Source organism: Triturus cristatus, chromosome 3_1 (genome assembly GCF_964204655.1).
Source record: "Triturus cristatus chromosome 3_1, aTriCri1.1, whole genome shotgun sequence".
Classification (NCBI taxonomy): Eukaryota; Metazoa; Chordata; class Amphibia; order Caudata; family Salamandridae; genus Triturus; species Triturus cristatus.
Window position 1 is genome coordinate 684,265,404 of NC_140583.1, and position 21,542 is coordinate 684,286,945.

General features: G+C 41.7%; 1 protein-coding gene across 1 annotated transcript in view; it reads left to right on the forward strand.

Annotated features, from left to right (window-relative positions):
* Positions 1-21,542, forward strand: part of TESMIN (testis expressed metallothionein like protein) — a 1,510,092-nt gene that overhangs the window by 133,166 nt on the left and 1,355,384 nt on the right. The window contains exon 4 of the mRNA XM_085644767.1: positions 10,335-10,403. The gene's annotated coding sequence lies outside the window, so the exon portion shown is untranslated. The remainder of the gene's footprint in view (positions 1-10,334; positions 10,404-21,542) is intronic.

The window sequence follows — 21,542 nt, forward strand, 5'->3', positions numbered from 1 at the left end:
AGTTTACTGCGCTCTAAGTGAAACCGAAGGAGTTTGAATTGTATAAATAAGGAAGGATTAACCCCTTCAGTGCCCGCCCCTTTCCCCGCCCTGTGCCGGCCGTTTCATTAGCGGGTGGGGTTTATGACGAGCTGGTCTCGTCATGGGCACAGCGCAACCGCGGCCCATGACGAGACCAGCTCGTCACGGGCATTGAAGAGGTTAACGCTGCCTTCAAGCCATCGCTGGTGATGCTTTGCGACATAATTTAAGAGTAAGGAAAAGTAAGTTAACATTATACGTCTATGGGATCTCACCTCAGATCTAAGGCGCTGACGAAAGAACATTGAGACGTAGAAGAGGAGGAGGAATCACAGGAAGTAGAGTCTCCGTTCTAGTGTTCCAGCGCGCTAACACGCACAGGAAGTGTGCATGTCACCATCTTAGTTGAAGTTCCTTCTAAGAGAATAGAGAACGGAAACAAAACGAACAAGTCTGACGGAGGCATACGGGACTTTGAATGTTCAGGCGCAAAGGAGCGGTTGATGAAGAAAACAATAGACTGGGGTTCTACCGCATGGGCGCAAATGAGCAGGTGAGAGTTAATTGTGTACGTGATCAAAAGAAGTAAATAAAGAAAACATTTGAAGAAAACAATAGGTCAAGTAAAGCAAGTATAAACATGGCAACAGGCAATATATATAATTTACAGCCACCAGAAGCATTCTTAAAGGGTACTGGCGTACCAACTGTGAAGTGGGAACAGTGGAAGGAGTATTTCAGTAATTATATATCCACATTTGATAAAGAAGATGAACCACTAAAACAGGAGGAAAAGAAAAAAATATTATTACATTGTTTAGGTGCTGGTGGGCTAACAGTGTATAACAACATTACTAAGAAAATAAGAGTTGGAGGAGAGAGAAATGTTTATGATGAGGCAATGGAGGATTTAGACAGTTATTATAAACCGACAGTATGTGTTGCGGTGCACAGGTATAAGTTCTACAGAAGGAAACAAGGAAAAGAAGAAAATATAGAAGACTACGTTGCTGCTTTAAAGAACTTGGCGCTCTCATGCAAGTTTGGTAACATGCATGATGACTTAATTAGGGATCAGATAGTGATGTGTGCTGCAAATTCTAACATTCAGGACGCCTTATGGGCTAAAGGTGAAAAACCTCTCCAACAGGTTATTGAAATCGTAAAGAAGGCAGAATTGACTGGTCGTTGTGCGAAGGAAGTCATCGATGAGGGAAAAGGTAAAATTGAGGAAGCATATGTAGTGGCAAGAATAAGTGGGTATAAGAAAAGTACTCGTAATAGAGTGAAGGACACAACAAAAATCAAAGAGAACGCTAGTTCGTACGAGCAGTTGAAATGTTACAGGTGCGGCAGCAGTAAGCATTTGGCGAACGACTGGAAATGCCCAGCGAGAAACAACAAATGTACCCAATGTGGGATCATTGGTCATTTTCAGAAAGCATGCAAGTGGAAGATAAAAGAAAAAGTAAAATTTGTAGAGGATGAGGATGAGGAAGATCTTGGAAATAACTCTTTTGTAATATATGTAACTGAGGCAACGGATAAAGAGGATAACGAGAAGAGGAAGGAAAAGAAACCAATGTGCGTGGTGGATATTGGAGGAGTGCATATAGATATAGTAGCTGATTCGGGTTCACCATGTACTATTGTCAACCGTGATGTTTGGAGGGAGAAATTTAGAAGTAAGGTGGGAAGACAATTAGAAAGACCTGACATATCACTTAAAACATTCACGGGAGAACCGATTGAACTTAAGGATTACAAAAAACTTACATTTGCATTTAAGGGAAGAAAAACAACAGCAAGATGTATGTTGCTGTCACAGGCCCATCAGTGCTTGGTTGGAAGGACCAGGGAAAACTTGGAATAACTCTAAACCCAAACAGTGTTGAACAGGTCCAGGTTACCCAATACGAAGTAGAGGAAGATGAAATATGTGTAGCAAGCATCAATGAAGAGTTCCCGAGCATTAAAGAAGAGGTATGGAACAAAGAAAACGAAAGAGATGGAACCTTAAAAGAGGTTAGGAAGCTTATTGTGGAAGGATGGCCCAAAAAGGTATTACTTAGAGATGAATTGCGGCCTTTCTGGGAATTGAGGAATGAACTGTCCACGGAAAACGAACTGGTTTTGAGACAAGGAAAGGTTATACCTCCGACCACTTTAAGAGAGAATCTCATTGAACTTTGCCAGGAGGGATATTTGGACACAAACAAAACTAAACAATGGTGGCCTGTGTGCGACATACAAATTGAGAGAGCGGTGAGAAACTGCATGCAATGTGAAAATTCAGACAAATCACATACTACCCTGAGACCTCCTCTCCAACCCCTGAAGTGTCCGGACATGGCATGGAAGAGGGTGGGCATTGGCTTGCGACCACAAACTATTAGAGAAAACAAAAGAAGTAGAGAAGGTGGTGAGAACATCGAAACCATTGGGGGTATGAGAGAACATAGCACAAGCGCCTCGGAGACATCTCCTGGTAAGGCAAGTGACCATGTGTCTGGGGAAGAACAAGAGAGATCGGAGCATAGTGGTGCAGTCAGTTTTCCTGATATGGGTCCCACTAGTAGTTCTTTGGATTCTATTGAAAGACAAGAACAGAGTCATGAACTGGTGCCCGAGAATAACACTTCGGATGAAGTGACCATCACCAGCAAATGCGGACGCAGTGTAGCCAAACCCTTCAAATATAAAGACTATAATTTTGAATAGTTAACTAGGCACGGCACCTGTCAGTGTTCATGTCTTTCCTTCCTTTCTTCCTCTAGGTGCAACTTTTCATATGGGAAGGAGATGTGTTGTGTTGTGTACTTAACCTCCCCCCCTTAGCCAATAGCTTCTCCCCGCGCGCCCCTCCCCTCCTGCGCGTGGCAGCTACCAGCTGGAATGTTGACAGCTGGAAATTCTTATGTTGACAGTTGAGACGGTTGGTTACCTTCAGTGATTCATTACGCACTGTGCCTCCGGGTTGAGTGCGTTGTCCATTAGAGAATAAATAATTTACAATCCTTACCTTGAGTAGTCATCCTTACAGGATCTGTAATTTAAATGTGTGACTGTTCGTGCTGATCGGGCCTCGTACCTCCTTGCGTGCTCCTTTGACTGTGGCTGGTTGGACTTTGCGCTCCCTCGCGCGCTCCTTTGACTGTGGCTGGTTGAGCCTCACGCTACATTGTGCGCTCCTTTGTCTGTTGCTGGCTGCGCTGGTGAAGCTCTCCCGCATTTCCGAATGCATTCGGAGCCTTAACGGTAAACTCGATTGAGGTCGCTTGAGTCCCGCACTTCTGATGCTACGCTGCTGGGACTCCTTCGCATCTTTATGCGCAGGCTTAACGGTGGCTACTGCAATAGTGATTCGCGCCACACACAAAGTCCCGGAAGGCGCATCTGATTCCTAGTGCGTAGGAGTAGGGAGCACTCATTTTCAACACATACGCTATAAAGGTCGGCCATATTTAAAGGAAAGTTCTCATGGTTTTGGCAAGGTGATGCGCACACCAGTTGTTTTCATCTCTAGCATGCACCAGCAGTGACCAGTTTTCAACGAAGCTTTTTCTAATTTTATTAAAAGGGGCAGTAACTGAGGATCAGCGTGTCACGGTGATACGCACACCTTATTTTAATTCCCTGCTTGCATTTCACGGTGTGTTTCAGTGACACACACACCCTCCAAGTGTGATCTATAATTCATCACTAGAGAATCAGTGTGTCACTGTGACACGCACACTGTTACTTCCTTCAACGGTGACATGCACACCTTAGAGTTTGACAATTTATTCCATTAGTCAATTGGAATGGTATAGTGAGAAATATGCGTGTAACAAGAGGGAGAGAGAGGACTAGTTAGCTAGTCCGAGTCCCCGAGGGTTTATATGTGATTAAACAAAGAGGACTAGCTTAAGTTGACCAAAGTGTTACAGTACTCAAATTAGTTCTGTCACGGGCACCTTGTTGGTGTATTCATGAAGCCCTCACCCACCAACCTAGTTGGTGGCATGCTTCATCATCGGGCCCACCCAATGACACCTAGTATGTCCCGGGTGTGCTACGATGCCTGATTACAGCGGAGCTGGTATATTGCTGAGAGTGCAGTGAGGTTGGGTGAGTTGTGATTTAAAACGGCTTGGTGGTGGTCCCAGTACCCGAGGGTAAATTAAATTTTAATAACTGGGCCGTCACCAGCGGTTAAAAGTAAGGCTACAGGACGCGTGAGGGTGGCGAGTTACTGCCCCCTGCGTCCTTCAGATGGTCGACATGTTTCAGCCAGTGCCTTAGAGTATTCTGGCTTTCCTCAGGACCGTTTTTTTAAAAAGGTGTGGTGAAATAAAACAGACTTAGTGTTGTGGTACAGACTATGTGATACACTCACTAAGGCGTTTTTCTATATGTGAGAGGGGGATTCCCTTCTCATGCATACGCTTTGGGTTATTAGCCAAGGCTTCCTGGAGGGAAGCGGTAAGGGGATGACCAGTCTTTCTGAAGGACGCAGGGGGCAGTAACTCGCCACCGTGCCTGTCACTGAGAACGAAAGGCTAGACATTGATGGGTCTGTAGGGAGTGCTTCAACTGTGAACCCGTCCACCTCCAGTCACGGTGGCAGGGTGAGAAGCACTCCAGCTAGGTTCAAGCATTTTGTTACATATTGATTTCTTTTTGTGTTAAGGGGGGAGTTGATGTTGTGGGGTTGTTTTACTTTAATGGTTGTGATGTTAATGCTTTACAGAATGTCATCATACAGAATGTTGTGGTTTGAACATTGTTGTCCCGTGCATGGAGTGTGCGCTGGCTGAGGATTCGATAGGCAATGACAGTTGCTGATCGACCTTCATGCCGGAGACACGCTCCATGTCGTGGGTGAAGCTTATGCATGAATAAATACTCGACTTACCGGAAGTATGGCTTCAGAGTGGTAACTTCTCAATCACCAAAAGGAATCTGGTCCGCACAATTTCACTGCATTGCCTTGTCTCCCTCTTGCGGTCAGTATGTTTAATGATCAAATATAAAGATAAGTGTCCTGGGCACAGAATTATTTCACATTCCTAAGCAAGTCAGCAGACTGCAAATGTAAAAAACAATTTGTACTGCATGAATCTACATTGCAATTGACAGTGGCCACTGCAAATAATAACATACATTTAAGACGTTTACAGGCCACTGCATATAATAACACACATTTCACACGTTTATGATTTGCAGAATTTGGGGTGATGCGCTGCAAAGTGTTCCTGACTCAGTATTATTTGAAAGGTTATCAACACATGGTTCAAATCAGGATGAGTGTTTGTTTATCCCCCTAAATTTATAATCCTATTGTTATTCTAAATACAGGTTGGAGTCAAGGCAAAATATTGAGTCAGGGTATTCTTTCAAAAATGAAATATTTATTTTCATTTGTTTCTCATCGTATAATGTCAAAGATATTTTCTGTAAATTATCCACAAGTATCTCATGAATTGATCAACAGGTGGAAAGTTTGCAGTTCCTTGTTGCATCAAAGGAGATTGCTCTCAAAATAGCCAACATGGGTTTCACCCTATGGAGGCACGTTAAGACTAGAGCTTTCTCAAGGCTAAGGTATAGAAAAACAAAAGATACAAAAAAGGGACTTAGTATAATAAAATTGTTTCTGACTGCATATTATTATTTTGGGGCCACGCTAATGGTGCAAACACTGCACTGGCGAAGAGACACTGCACACGTGCTCTTGGAATTCATCTTTACATAAGTGACCAAGTGAAGGTGTGATGTGGTGGAAAATAATTAAAAAGGAGATAAAACATAATTACTGATGCGACAGCCAATAGTAGTAGGACAGTAACAAATGGGAATGGTATTTATATTTAGAAAAGCACTAACAATAAGTTTATTGACATGCAATGAGAAGTTACCAGCAGAGTGTTCAATTTAAAAGAGTGCAATGATAAGTTACCGGCAGCGTGTTTAATTTAAGAGTTCATCTTTTAAATTAAACGTGTGCAGTGTCTCTTCACGAGTGCAGTGCTTTCACCATTAACGTGGCACCAGAAATATCGTTATGTAGTCACCAACAATTTTATTAAACTAAAGTCTGCTTTTGTATCTTTCATTTTTCTGTACATTAGCCCCAACAAAGCCCTAGGCTTGCGTGCCTGCGTAGGGCAAAACACGTTGGCTATTTTGAGAGCAATTTCTTTGATATAACAAAGAACTGTAAAGCTTACACCTGTGATCAATCCATTTGATATTTGGCTTGAGATCAATCTTCTTTGATGTAACAAAGAACTGTAAATCTTACAGCTGTAACCAGTCCATGTGATATTTGTGGATAATTTACGGAAGGCATATTTTGGTTATTTTGAGGTCAATCTTCTTTAATTTAACAAAAAACTTTAAAGTGTACACGTGTGAGCAATCCACGTGACATTTGTGGATAATTTCAGAAGGCATTTATTTGGAATTATACATGAGAAACAAATAAAAATAAATATTTAATTTTTGAAAGAATATCTTGACAAAGGACTTTCATTTTCAACAATATATAGCATTGACTCCAACCTGTATTTAGAATAACATCTCCAATAGGATTATGAACTTCGGGGATAAACACTCTGTTAAAGATTTGTATCACTGAGAGGAGTTGTTGGCGCAACCCTTGTATGAGTGTAACATTTCCCCAAAATTCATTATTTATGAGATTGAATACAGGGATTAGCCGGCGGATTATGACTGTGTCAGTTTTATGAACAGGATTTCTGAACACATGGTTTCCAACCACTCCTGCTATCTCAAAGCATCAAATGGCTACCAGCTGTTGAGGGCAAGTGGTGACAATTCATAAATTATTAAACTTGTTGGCTGTTTCAGACAGCTTACTCTTTGGGTGTTAAGGCTTGTAAGGAGTAGTAGGGACCACTGCATGTTCCCTTGATGTCCAATTCATAGTATGCCACTTTTTGGGGCATATAATGATCAGGAGTTACTGTACCAGCACATTTTGAATTAGAATGCTGAGATGGAGTCGACTGTTCAATGCAGCGCTCCATGCAAGCATTTGCTATTGCGTGCAGTAAGGTCCACAGTTGATTCTAAATCTGTTATTAATGACACTTCCTATGTGTGCTTTACTGTTCCAAGTCCCTGTGCACAATGAAGAATTAGTGAATCCTTTGCTGTGCAAACCCTGAAAACGGTTTACTGTATTGTCATCAGACTGAGCTCTTTTATTTAATTCACTTACAGAAGTTAATTAGTTTGGTATTTTGTTATGCATTACTTTCGTATTTAAAATCCATTTTGTCTACAGAGGATGTTAAACGATGTGTAGAGATTGTCTCATTTTAATGACTTCTTTGTTATTTCATACTTGTTTTGTTTTCTAAGTTGTGTCTAATAGACAGTTTTACGAAGTTTGACGGTAATAGAATTGTATTTTATTGCTATTTGTAAAGCACTCTCCTATACTTTGGTAGTCCTAGAGCTTCTTGGGTAACCAAGCAGCTACTCAGTTTATATAATTTACATAGCTCTTCATATCTATGATGTAATCTTGAAGCGCTCCAATTTGCATCATTATTTTGGGTGCCCTAAAATGTGTATAGTTGAAAGATGTTGGCAATAGTTTATCTTATGTGGGCCAAGTTGGTTGAGGTGTAAGCATGGCGAAGTGAATGTTACTGCACATAAGAGTGGGATGTTGCAGACAGTGTGAGACTATGCAATCACTCATTTAGGTACTTATCAGCTTTAGGAGTGAACTTTATCATAATTAGAAACCACCATTTCTCTACATCTGTTGAGTTTCTAGAGTAGATCCTGTACAGAGAAAGTTTCTGATTTAGTGTTTGGTGGCGAAGTGCTCTACTACAAACATTACAGGTAACTCCATCCTCCTTACTTCAAGTGCCATAGGAAGGGTGTGGAATGTAATACCAATATCTGCTTGTGAATGGCACAGGTTGCTTTAGAAATCTACTTGTCCTGTAAAAAATTAACTTGTCCCTTTGGTGCCACATAGTGCAGTGACCAATTATGGCAGTAGTATCATATAAAAGCTCTGATATTAGCCTTTCTGATTATGCCAAGGCTCCTACTATAGTTGAGTTTCAATTCTAGCAATTTCTTAATTTTGCTACCTTTATGCTGATCTACTTACTGGGGCTGCGGGTAGCGTTAAGCAATAGTTCCAGGGTTGGAATGGCCTTTATGAATCTGTGCAAACCTACTAAATTGCATGTTTTTAAGGTTTTCGCCTGCTCTTCTCTAATTTTTACCATTACTGAGAAATGGTGGGAATTTACTCCTAACAATGGCAGAGGTCAAACTTCTTTCAGGGTTGGGGAAAAACGTGGTTGGAGGAAAAATAGACTTGTAAATGCTCTACAGATGATCGCATGAGCAGATTTAAACCTGCATATTTGCTTTGCTTAAAAGCAGTTCAGAAATATTTTCTAGGAGTACGATTTCCTGGTCTCCTTTTGTAAACCCCTATGAGTTCATGAAAGCCGTAAATCTGCACTAATGCAAGGACAACATATACCATGGGTGCAATTTTGTGACTTTCTTTAAGAATTGGGCCTCTAATTAAGTCTGGAGCTAACCAAGACCTTTTGCTTTTATTAAAATTCTATTTCTCTATGTATCCATCGACTGGGTTCTGCTTATCGGCACACAAATTAGTTTTGTTCATTGCCAGTCGCTACCGCGGCATTGTGTGCTTTTTGAGACCAAAAAAATATTATTTATTTTTGCCAACGTTTGTTACAATGGTGAGGTCCCTTGCAGCTCTCAAAAAAGTTTTATGAAAACCATATCAAAGCAAGGCAAGCACTGACAAAACCAAAAGGCTGACCACCAATTTCAGACCTATTGGCTTTGCCAATGTGCGTTTATTTTCATGTTTCCCATTATCTTGTTGAAAGTGGTTGCACTGATTTTCCATTATTAATATTATTTGAAAATACTAGCATGCAGCAACACATTTTACTAAATGATGCTTCAAAGAAATGTTACCTACAATTTCACTGTAGTTTAGCAAAACGTTTTATTCACATTTGCAAATTTTTTGTGAACATTTTATTTTGAAAGCAAAGGGTCATCAATCTTGCTTTGAAGCTTCTGAAAATATTTGCATCTAATTAGAGAGAATTCTAGGAGCATTGTATGTAGCCTCATATTTTTAAAGTCTGCAAACGCGAAGACACATTTCTACAACACTTCCTGAGAGCACTCACCCTAATTAGAAAGGCTTTGTATTAAGAACAGCATTAACTTATGGACACAAATATTACCGTAACTGCATACAATGCCCTTCCCTTATCCATAATGAGATACTGTAAACTGACAGCCAAAGGGTTTGTTATGCAGTGGATTGGGCCTACTTGTCCTCAGGACAAAACAAACATGAAAACTTGTTGTCATTGCCCCCAAAGAGTATATCCTGGGAGCTGGGCTATAGGGAATCCACATTCTTGCTTAGGATATATTACATTTGTCATAATCAGTCCCGTTAACCAATACAGGGTATACTGGACATCAGATCATTATGAAATTTGAAAACTGTAACTGTAGTTTTAAGACCCTTCAGATGGCTGAGCAATTGTAATCTTAATTTATATTGTGTATTTTTCTGGAGTACTGTTTTAGGCTATCTATTGTGATAGGTAGAACGTACAAACAGCAATTCGTTTTGAAGCACAAGCTCTCACCCACCAACTGGTGGCATGTTTCCATATTGGGCTGTGCACCTGTCATTGCAATGCCCGACTGACCCCCAAGGGGGCTTTTTGCAAGAGTTCTTTTCGAAATCAGCCTTGGAGTTCGAAGTCTTAGACTCAATGTGTATGCAAGGTCGATTGGCCAAGTAGGTGAATTAAGAAAAAGATCAAATTCACCAAATGACTCCCCTACGGAACGTTTCATCATAGGGGGCCTTTCTTAATTTTTAAAATAGTGGACACCTCAGGAAAATAATTTTCTATGTGATCAAAGTTCGGCCCGACCTTGGGCGGGAGTGGGGGGGGTTATTCCCTGGACAATCTACTTTGCAAGACATTGAAATATTTGATATGGCTGCTCACAAATATCTTTGGCAGTTTGGGTTTTGCTAAAGTCTAGTCTGGATTTAAGTCTACAATTGGGACAGGGTGTTGCATTCAGAGAAGGTTTTTTCCTTAGTTAATGTATATTGATATTTTATCAAATTTTCAGGTGGACGGAGAACTTTGTCATCTCTGTTGATGTTGACGAGATAATAGGAGACAGTGATTTAATGACATGCACAGGACTTGGATGAGAAAGCGATCCTAATTTATTTTTCTTCATAGCTTCTACCACTGTTGATTTTGGAAGAATTGGAAAGTTTCCCAGAACGGAGACATCTCGCAGCCGCTAAGGTTAGTATATCCCTGGAGATTTAATGGATTCCACAAGGGTCTATAAGCATCTTTATATTAATATTGTCCTATTTGGCGGGGATTTTGTCCACTGAGAAGTCTGCAACATTATCAGAGTTTTTTGGGATGGTTGTATTTGTGAAGTTATCAATGTCACAGCTGTGAAGTTAATGAATGAATGATGAATAATTTATTGATCAGTTAATTCAAACTTACATTCTGACACAGTATCAAAAAGAAAACGCCTATCATGCAAAAGTATCATTTTAAAAACAAACATCTTACAATGCAATTAAAACTTTCATAACCTTTTCCAGACCTTCAGAATAAAAATTGATTTTAAAAACACGATCCACAATGATATCGTCTAATAGATCCTTTTGCCCTTAATGGACCCCTTACACCTATCGAGTTCTGGTTAAACGGTTATTGGTTGAACCATGCGTCATTTTTACGCAAGATCGTCATTAAGGTTGACCAACATAGGTAAAATAATCAGACACGCACCTATTTAACTATTACTAGGGGTACCATGCATTGTTTATGTGCAAAATAGCAGTAAAGTGACACCTAACTTGTAAAGTTCATCAGGGTACGATTTAATGGTGGCGGGGTAAGCCGACATAATTAAGAAAACCTAACATGCATTAGCAGTATCTTAAGGGCAGCTTCTTATCCACGATTTAATACCATTGCACTTAATAGTTACTCCCCTAGAATAAGTAAGGGAATAGGATTCATCTAAAAAACTTAAGTGCATCGTGCTTTTCTATAAAATCTTTTCGCAACTAAATACAGTATGTAGATTAAAAACCTTCCCAAGTAATCATAAATCGGAGGAAGTCCATTAGAGGATAGAAAACACTTTTTATAGTTGTGTCTCATACAGTAACTGGCATCCCTATCGGTGAGTATTACTGTTCTCACTTTTCAAGTTTCCCCTCAGCTACAGACATACATTTTAAGAAAAAATTATATCCGCTCCACGAAGGGCAGCTATAACTGCTTGACGACATGTACGGATGGTATTCTCAATGAAATTCTGTCTCTGCAAGCTTTTTCGTTCAGTCGCTGGAGCTGGGCAACAGCAGACAATATGATATATGTCTTCTCTGCTATAATTACAAAGACGACATGATATTCTTTGTCCAGCCTTTTCCACTGCAAAATTGTAAATTGCCAAGCCAGAATCTCTTGAGCTTTTATTTTGCTTCTAATCCATTAAGGCCACTCAAGTAATTCTGGGATTTTAGTAGGCCATACGAAGCGATGACCATCCATGTATTATTATTATTATTATTAAATTTGTTAGGCGCACAGCTACCCTATTCAGGGTTTCCCGGCGCAATGAGTCCTAAATTAGACTAGGTAACTTAAGCCACTTGCTGGAAGAAGAGCCAGGTCTTAATGTCTTGGCGGAATTTCAAGTAGGAAGGTTCCTGTTTCACATGATTAGGAAGAGAATTCCAAAGTTTGGGTCCGAGATATGAGAAGGAGCGTCTGCCCATTCTAGTCAATTTAAATCTGGGAAGTGTCAAATTGCCCAGAGTAGAGGAGCGCAAAGTGCGATGCGGCGGATAAGGGTGGATGAGTTCGCGTAGATACGCTGGAGCTGCTCCTTGCTTTATTTTAAAAATATGACAAAGAGCTTTGAATTTGATACGATTCCCAATACAGAGCCAATGAAGATTGTAGAGAAACGGAATGACCGAAGTTTTCCATGCAATATGGCAGAGAAGGCGTGCTGCAGAATTTTGAACCATTTGCATCCTTTTCAGGAGTTCCTTATTACAACCTAAAGATAGTATGTTCCCGTAGTCCAAGCGGGAAATAACAAGAGATTGGACTACGGTTCTTTGTGTAGAAGGAGGAAGCATCCAAATTATCTTACGCAACCATCTCAGTATGGAAAAACAGATGCCAACAGTACTCACTGCTTGTTGCCGCATGGAGAGTTGGTTATCAATGATGAACCCTAGATTGCGAGCTTGAGTTACCGGTTGAGGGAATAAGCCCATTTCTTGAGGCCAATGAGAATGGTTCCAGAGATATTTGTCTTTGCCCAAAATAAGGACCTCCGTCTTATCCCCGTTTAATTTTAGGCAATTGGTATTCATCCATTCCAAGACTTGGACCACTCTTTAAGGAAGATGTTGAGACGTCCTTAGAGGAAGATAGTGAAAAAATAATCTGCCTGTCATCAGCATAAGAGTATAGGGTGATCCCCGCGTTCTCCACGATAGTAGCAAGAGGACGCACATAGATATTAAAAAGTAATGGACTCCGGGTAGAACCCTGTGGAACTCCATATGCGGATGCCCGAGAAGTGGATGCGGCACCAGAAGAGAAGACCTGAAAAGAACGGTCACTGAGGAAGGAGGTCAGCCATAGCAGCGCTGGACCTTCCACACCTGCCAACTGAAGTGATTTTAACAGAATAGAGTGAGACACAGTATCGAAAGCTGCGCTCAAATCTAATAAGATGAGCGCCATGGTCTCACCCTGATCTAAACAGTAACGTAGTTTTTCAGTTATTCCTAGAAGGGTAGTTTCTGTAGAATGATGTGCTCTGAACCCTGATTGAGAAGGGTGTAGGTATCCAGATTTTTCAATGTGGGCAGTGAGATGGAAATTGACATGCTTTTCCAAACTTTTGGAAAATACAGGTAAAAGTGAAATGGGGCGGTAATTAGCCAAGACCGAGGGGTCGGCATTGGGTTTTTTCAGTAGAGGGACCACCATCGCCTGTTTCCAATCAGATGGAACATGGGACTCGCGTATCGAAGAGTTAAGGAGCTCCCTACAAATTCCTAATGCAACCGGAGAAAGCTGTTTTAGGATATTAGCTGGTAAAGGATCCAGAGGGGAGCCTGAATTTACCCTGGATAGGCAATATTCAAAAGATTCATCCTCAAGAAGAGGCCACTGTGAGATTTTCGCTGTATCAGGAAGGGGATCCACATGCATAGAATATAAGCCAGATGAATTTGAATCCTGGGAAGAGGTAGGAGCAAAATTACTGTAAATTATCTTCACTTTATCAGTGAAGAAGTTTGCAATGTTGTTGCATTTAATAGCATCCAGGGCAGGAGGTAGAGGGAGAGTGTTTGCCCCGGATAATTTTTTAACCATTGACAACAGGACTTGAGGCTTATTCAATGAGTTGATAATGGTCTTGGAAACATAAGTCGCTCTCGCTGCTTAACAGGCAGCATGATATGAGTGGAGAGCTGTCTTGTACTCTACAGCTAGAGGCATAAGATTTCCGCCAATTCCTCTCTAAGGATTTGCATTTTGATTTCAAAATCTTCAAATCCTCGTTGAACCAAGGCACAGGAGTACGATGGGGGGAGCAGGTTTTCCATGAAGGGGGCAGGCAGAGATTAATAGAAGAGAGTAACCAGTCCGAAACTGCCTTATTTAAAGATGTCAGTGAAAGCGTCCGATCTGGAAGATTCCCTTCAAGGAGACCGTTTAAAGAGTCTAAATTTAATTTGTGCCAAGGTCTCTTGCTCCCTGAATCAGAAGTTGGTAAGAGCAATGGGGAATCAGGAACCATCAGTTGGAAGTAGACCGCGAAATGATCAGACCAATTTACGGGCAAGGCTGGACAATTACAGACAAAAGGAAGGTCAGAAAGAATAGGGTCTAGTAAATGCCCTGCCTGATGAGTAGAACCCTTGTTATGGAGAGACAACCCAAGAGCTTCCAAATCAGCCAAAAAAATAGAATTATCCACGGACGTTGGATTTTCCAAATGAAGATTAAAATCGCCCACCATCATAAAGTTGGCTGCTTGTAGGATGAGAGGGGCAATTAGGTCGGGCAAAGAGCATGACCAAAGTCTAGCATATCCAGGGGGGCGATAGATCAATAGTCCAGATATGGTAAGTTGCGGAGATATAGCCAGTTTAAATAGGGCGGACTCACAACCTGGGAAAGATTGGGGTTCAAACTTGCATGAGTAATCTAATTTAAAAATAATCCCAATCCCGCCGCCTCTTCCTGTAATCCTATCACTCCTAACCATGACATAGTCGGGGGGAAGAGCCTCAGCAATATCGGGCCCGGAGCCAGCATGAAGCCAGGTTTCAGTGACAAACAAGGCATCCGGTTTATTTGATTGTAAGAAATCGTGAATATGAGCCTTGTTTTTTGGGAGAGAACGAAAGTTTATGCTACAAAAGTGAAGCACTTTGTCTATTCCTGGGGGTGCCTTATCCTTTAGGATGGTTAGCGCAGGGGCTTTTGTAATAGGCGTATGGCGTTTTTTGCGGCCATGACCTAAAGCAAATTTGCAATTAGCACACACAAACCTTTGCGGTAGGTGTTTCACTACTTTACAAAGAGGTGAGGCCAGGCCTCGCAGAGACCACAGATCATCGGCGGAGTTTTTTACACTATTAGTGGACGGGACAGTAGGCACACCAATCTCACCTGGCACGCGGCACGACTGGGCACGGACGGGCACAGACGGGCTTGCCTCTGGCGCGCCATCGGCGTGTCCGCTGCGCACGCGTGCTGCGCGCTTGCATCCGGCAGTAAAAATAGAAGCCGGAGCAAGCTGATAGGCTTGCGGAAGTGAGTCCCGTGAACCCAGAGGAGCTAGCAGCCTAAAGAATCAGAACGGCGCCATGTTGAAAGGAGCAGAGATAGCGGTTCAAGATAACAAATATCACTTAGGATGGGAACAAAGAGTTCTGGTGTGTTTACTTTTAATGTGCGGGTAAGCGGAATGAAATCAGCGCCTAATACAATTTAAAAATACAGTTTTCAAATTAACACAATGCAACAAAATTCAATTCACAATTCTCTTAATAGCGGACCAGAATGTCCGAAAACACAGAGGTGTGTACTTTAAAATGCTGCCGCACTAGAATACTGCCAATATGATTAAAAGATAGAACAATCTCGTACTATCAGCCAACGTCGTTTTTCCAACAGGTGGCGCGTAAGTTACAATAGCTCTTTTTGCTAACACCTCTCTGTCCATCAAGGATAAGGTCTTTTTACTAAAACTAATTAATAACTCTATTAATTACAGATTGCAAGAGCGGAAGGGTCCAGAGTTCCTCTGCCTGAAAAGTGGAGATAGCCAGTTTAAAGTATTTTATGTTTTAACGTTTATAGGGTCATTAATAGCCTCCCATGCAACCGAACTGAGTGTGGATCGTGTGTCATTTTTTAATTTGTAACAAAATTTAAAGTATGCTTCTAGGCTACTTATACTTTGCATAAAATACAGTGAGAGGGGCCCCACAAAACCCAGAAGAGTTAGGGCGCCACGTATGACTCAAAGTCAAATATATAATTCCCTTTAGGTGCAAAATTAACAATCACTCCACATATGCTAACAAACATCCAACCATAAGTCACAGGAGCAAAAATAGACCGGATATCGAAACACTTATAAATACAATTTAATAAAAGAGTTCTTTGTCACAAAAACATCAAAAACACAATTGCTAAAAACATGGATCCATGTTATTAGCAATTGTCTGGTCTATTTTTGCTCCTGTGACTTAAGGTTGGATGTTTGTGAGCATATGTGGAGTGTTTGTTAATTTATGCACCTAAAAGGAATTATATATTTGACTTCGAGAGGGATATGTACAATGAAATGGCGGAGCATGTCGTTAGCCCCCTGGGCTTAACAACATGCTCCGCCACTTCGGAAACGCAAGGCTGCACCATATTTACAAGAATGTGGTGCAGCCTTGCGTTTCCCCCTGCAATGGCACTAAGTTTAACAACTTAGAGCCAACGCAGGCACCCTTGAACCAGAGTGCAAGGGTGTCTGTGTGCAGGGGAGGATTGGTTATGTATAGGAAGGTGTCCCTTCCTGCACATTAACAATCCTAACATTTTAGAAAGGTTTGTTTATGTATAGGAAGGGGCACCTTGCTGACATAAACAAACCATGGCATTTTGCTTTTTCCATTTGTGCTGCACAAGGCAGCACACATGGAAGAAACAAAAACGAGGAGAAATAATGCATTTCTACTCTTTTCGCCAACTTAAGACCAGGATTTTCCTGGTCTTAATTTTGGCGCTGCCTCCTATGTACGCCACCCTTGTACATAGGGGGCAGCGTCAAATACAATGGGTGTTGTGGTGGAACGCCCACCACAACACCCACTGCATGCCCCTTTCACACTAAACATAGCTTGAAAGGGTGCCTTATGTACAAGGCAGCATCAAGCCACATTAAGTGGCTTAATGCTGCCTTTTACATAAGGCAAGGCCCCTATTGCCACGGGAACATCCCAAAAAGTGACGTTCCTGTGGCGATAGGGGCTTGTACATATGCCCCTGAGTACTTATACTTTGCCTCTTAAGCCTAAATTCTAACCGAATGTGAGCTTGCGAGGCCTGCCGAGGAAGATTAAAAAGACACCAATAGGTTCCTACCTTGAGACTATCTATGATTTTATCTGCTTTCCCTCTTAATATCTCCACACCATACGTCAGGGAAGGGGCGTGTTTGGCTGCCATTACTTGCAAGAGCGGCTTAATAGACAAACCTTTTAAGAAAATCCATAGTGAAGCAAACACAACAACTAGTGTTTTATTCCCTCTTGAAATTGCAGCACACTGATTCTTGAATGAACCTCTAGAGTCAGATATCACCCCCAAATATCTATACTCTAATACTGATTCCTGCACTGACCCTTCTATACATAATGTCGGGCGGGAACCTACCCACTTGAAACTAGCAGTTTTAGTTTTACTTAGATTGACATCTTGCGAAGTTAATGATTTCAACCCAAAAAGTATTTTAATTCTCAAATCCTTATGTAATATTCTTAAATCATCCTAATCCTTCCCTTATTCAAAAAGAGCTTGTTACCCAGAGCTTGACGCTATCCTGCTGTCAGAAATGAAGACGGGAAAGGTGTAAGCGCGTAATCCCAGTGTCCGGCCTTCCTACCCCACCCCCTTGTTTATATTGCATTCATTCTCATAGAATGAAGAAATTAAAGGTGTAAACATCCGATCCTAATGTACAGCCAGTCTGCCAGTTTGGAAGTGGTGAAGACTATATATATATTATCAGGGGTGTGGAATTTAAGGAAATATCTACTTGTCGATGGGACAGGTAGCTTCATAAATCTACTTGTCCTGTAACAAAGTCCCTTTGGTGCCATGTACTGCACCGCCAAATAATGGCAGCACTCATTATAGAAGAGCTCGGATAATAGCCTCTCTGGTTATGTCAGGCTCATAGCATAGAAAGATTTGAATATTATTTTGCCTCTTTTCTGTTGATCTACCCATTCATCCTTTTATTCGCCCACTGATATCTAGCATTTCACCTTTACATTGGCATCCATTCATCAGCCTTTCACCAATCTATTTGTCCATCCATCCATCCGCCCATCCATATCCAAACCTACCCATCCATCCCCAAACATATACATCCATCTATCCACCTCAGCCATCTATCCATCCTTCCACTCATCCATCGATTTACCCTTTCACTCATCCATCCTTCCGCTCATCCATCAATTTACCCTTTCACTTATTCATCCTTTCGCTTACTAATCCATCCACCCTGCAACCCATCTATTTTTTCACCCTATCCTTCATCAACACATCCATCGTCCATCCACCATCCCCGTCACTCATCCATCCTTTCACTCATTCATCCATCTAGCAAGCCACACTTACACTCTCTCATCTATCCACCCTTTCATCTATCCACCCTTTCACCCACACATCCATCCTTTTACTCACTCACCATTACACATTAATTATGGGCCTTTGTCTGCTGAGCTGCAGACAGAAGAGGCCCATCAAGAGCTCCACCCCCACTGTAGCTGCTAAAGCGAGTGGTTCACGACGCCCCTGGCCAAACCTATCCGTCCAGCACCAAATCCAAATCTATCATTCAAAATCATCCATCCCTCCTTCCTTCCTTTCACTCATCCATCCATCCTTCCATCCTTTCGCTCATCCATCCAGCCACTTACACCCCCTCCATCCACCCTTTCACTCATACCCATCCAATCTTTCACTCATCCCTCCATCCAGCCATAATATTGCTCTTCCATCTTTCACCCCTCCATCCTCCTTTTCAATCATATCAATCTACCCTTTCACTCATCCCTCCATCCACCATTTCACTCAAATATCCTCCCATCAATCTATCTATCCTTCCATACATTAATCTATCCATCCTTCCACCCACCCACTTCATCATCCATTTATCCACTCTTTCTCTCATCCATCAATCCACCCTTTCATTCAACCATCCATCCTTTCACTCATCCATCCACTTTCACCCCATCTATTCTTTCACCCTTGCACTCATCCATCCATTCTTACACTCATCCATTCTTACATCCTTCCTTTCACTCAATCATCCATGTATATATCCATCCACCCTTTCACATCAATTATGAACCTGCAGAAAGAAGAGGCCCATTAAGAACTCCACAGCTGCTCTAGCTGCTACATCAGCGTGTTCAGATGCTCCTGGTGCACGCACAAAGTGAGACAAGAGGCTCAGTGCAAGGACAGAAATGAGGGTGGGCCTGAGGATTGTATTAATTTCCCATGGGGAAATTAATGAGCTTTAATGTAAGCCCTTGGATGATGTAAGATATGAGAGGCCAAGTGGAGCGGGTCAGGGCAGTCAGCGGGGGCAGCAGAGGGGGGTGGGGTTAGCAAGTACATGCACTGGGTGAAACATAAGGTGTACTGGAAAAGCAAAGTGCAAAGGAGGGTTGTGCAGGAGCTGCATGAGAAGGGAAAGCATGGTGCTTTACTGTAGGTCCCTGGAGGGCTGGGTGAAGCACAGAATAAAAGGGAGGGGGTCACAAGGGTTAAGTCAGAGCAGGAGTGATGTGAGTGTTTTGGAGCTGCAGAAGCTCCGTGTTAGTCTCATGATCGAAGAATATGTAAGGACCAGGGGAAGGCCTGGAAGCCACACAAGAGCCTCCGGGAGAAAGCAAAAAGACTCTTACTTGACAGTGCTGTGGATGTTTTATACGGAGCTGCAACTTTGAGCTCAGCTCCATCATGTTGTTCTTCTGCTGTGGGGAAATTAAAGTGCAGGCACCAGCTTTTGCATTGACCCTTTCACTGTCAATAAACTGCTCAGAGCCTTTTATTAACTGGCTGTGACCAACAGGGTTGAACAGCTGTGTATCGGATTACCGTAAGACTGTCTACTTATCCTTTGGACAAAATAGAAATCAAAACCTCTTGTCCCTTTAAGAAATCTAGATGTCTCGAGCGTCTGGAGATAGGAATTCTCCACCCCTGATATATATTCCTTCCACCTCCCCTTTCTTCGATGGAAGCACCCGATTAATTTTACCATGACCAGGCCCACCATGAAGTACCCCCCCTTCCCTTCCTTCATTGGTCAAAAATATCCTTTTACTCTGCCTTCTCTGACTGTTGGCACCACACCCCCTCTGCATGTGGAGTGGGCTCCAAGCCGTATGGCATGTAGCCTACAGTGGCTGAGACCCAATGAATAGGAGAACTTTCTTGCCTGTCCTTGCCCGTTATATGTATTCTCATTAGTAAGTGGGACAGTTTGAAGGATGTAGGAAGGCTGATACAGAGGTGAAGTTTCATATGGAAAATGAATAACAAGCTGATCTAACCAAAGGAAAGAATGAACAAATCCAGTTAGCGAAACAAATGAGGCCAATGTATACCTGCCTCTTGCTAGGGTTCATTTTCAATTGTGAGGACCCAAGGTATTAAGACCTGTCAGAAGGTCACTGATTGCTGAGAAATCGGAGATTCCTACAATTTATTTTAGTCCGGGCCCACTGGAAAGATGTGATTGTGCGACTGTGTCATTTTTCGCATGATTATAGATTTGCTGCTTTTGCCACATAATCCATCATCTGCTACATAATCTGTAGATTTTAACATAAAAAGAAAAAAAAGATATCTAGCTCAAACAGTTCAAATGTTAGTACAATGAAGCAATATGCGTTTGCAAGCAGTGGAAGGCCCTTTGCAAAGTTTAACTGGTTTCATGTCTTTTTTTTAAATTATATTTTTATTGTCCTCATTTATGCGACCTTCATGGTTATAGCGGCTGGGTCACCTCCTGTTGCAACAGAACACCCTTGGAAATGAGGTAAGACCAGGTCTTGAAAACCAACAAAATTCTTTGAGTTTGACCATCACTGTGCCACTATAACAAAACTCTTGAATTTGTTTGATCGCGTTAGTTTAAATCATTGGACGTCCCTTCCTGGCCTACCGCATAAGTCATATCCCAAAGTTCCCAATGTTTCGTACGTTTACTTTCCCCCCTTAATTTATCAAATTTCCTAAACTTATCAACTGCATGAAACCAATCATCTGCCTTAGGAGGGGATGGAAGAATCCAGTTCATGCACACCTCACATCTGGCTAATAACATAAAAGTAAATAAGAGAGGTTTCTGATTTCTACTTAAAATACTATTAGATTCTTCAGTGTCCAAACCACCAAAAATAATAGTAAAGGCGCTTACCTTGATGTTAGTTTAGAACCTTATCAACCATCTTACAACTGCAATCCAATAGGCATCAAGGTGGGCGCATGTATAAAACATGTGGATGTCATTTGCTTTCACCTCCTACATTTAGGACACTTTTTCGTCACCTGTTTGTTCATTTTTGACAATTTTTCAGGAGTCCAGTAGGACCTGTGCAAAGTAAAAAGATGATTTTTCCTAAGTGGTGCAGAAACTATAATACGCCATCAAAAGGTGCAGGATACTTGCCAGAGTTGTTGCAAGTCTCTATCTGAAAAATATTTCTTCTATATGATATCTGGTGTGTCAAAGTCGACCTCATTCCTCTCAGTCAAGTACCAGTACCCCTTTGAAACTTCTTTTCGGGGTGGGCCTTTCTATAATTCTTCCTCCAGCTTCCCAATATGGTCTGATGATGTCACTTGGTCACTAGACCAGCTAACCAACTGGTAATATTTGAACCTCGATATTTCTGCTAAAGTATTCCAGCACTATAGGTTACCATTTTCAAAAAGATCTCCCCATTTCTCTATTCCTGCTCTCTTCAGAGGACTTGCTAGGGAGTCTTTCAAAGAATCTGGTGTTCCCGGAGAATTCCATATTGGTGCTAGAGGACTATAATACGGGAACTTCCAAGTTTTTCTTAT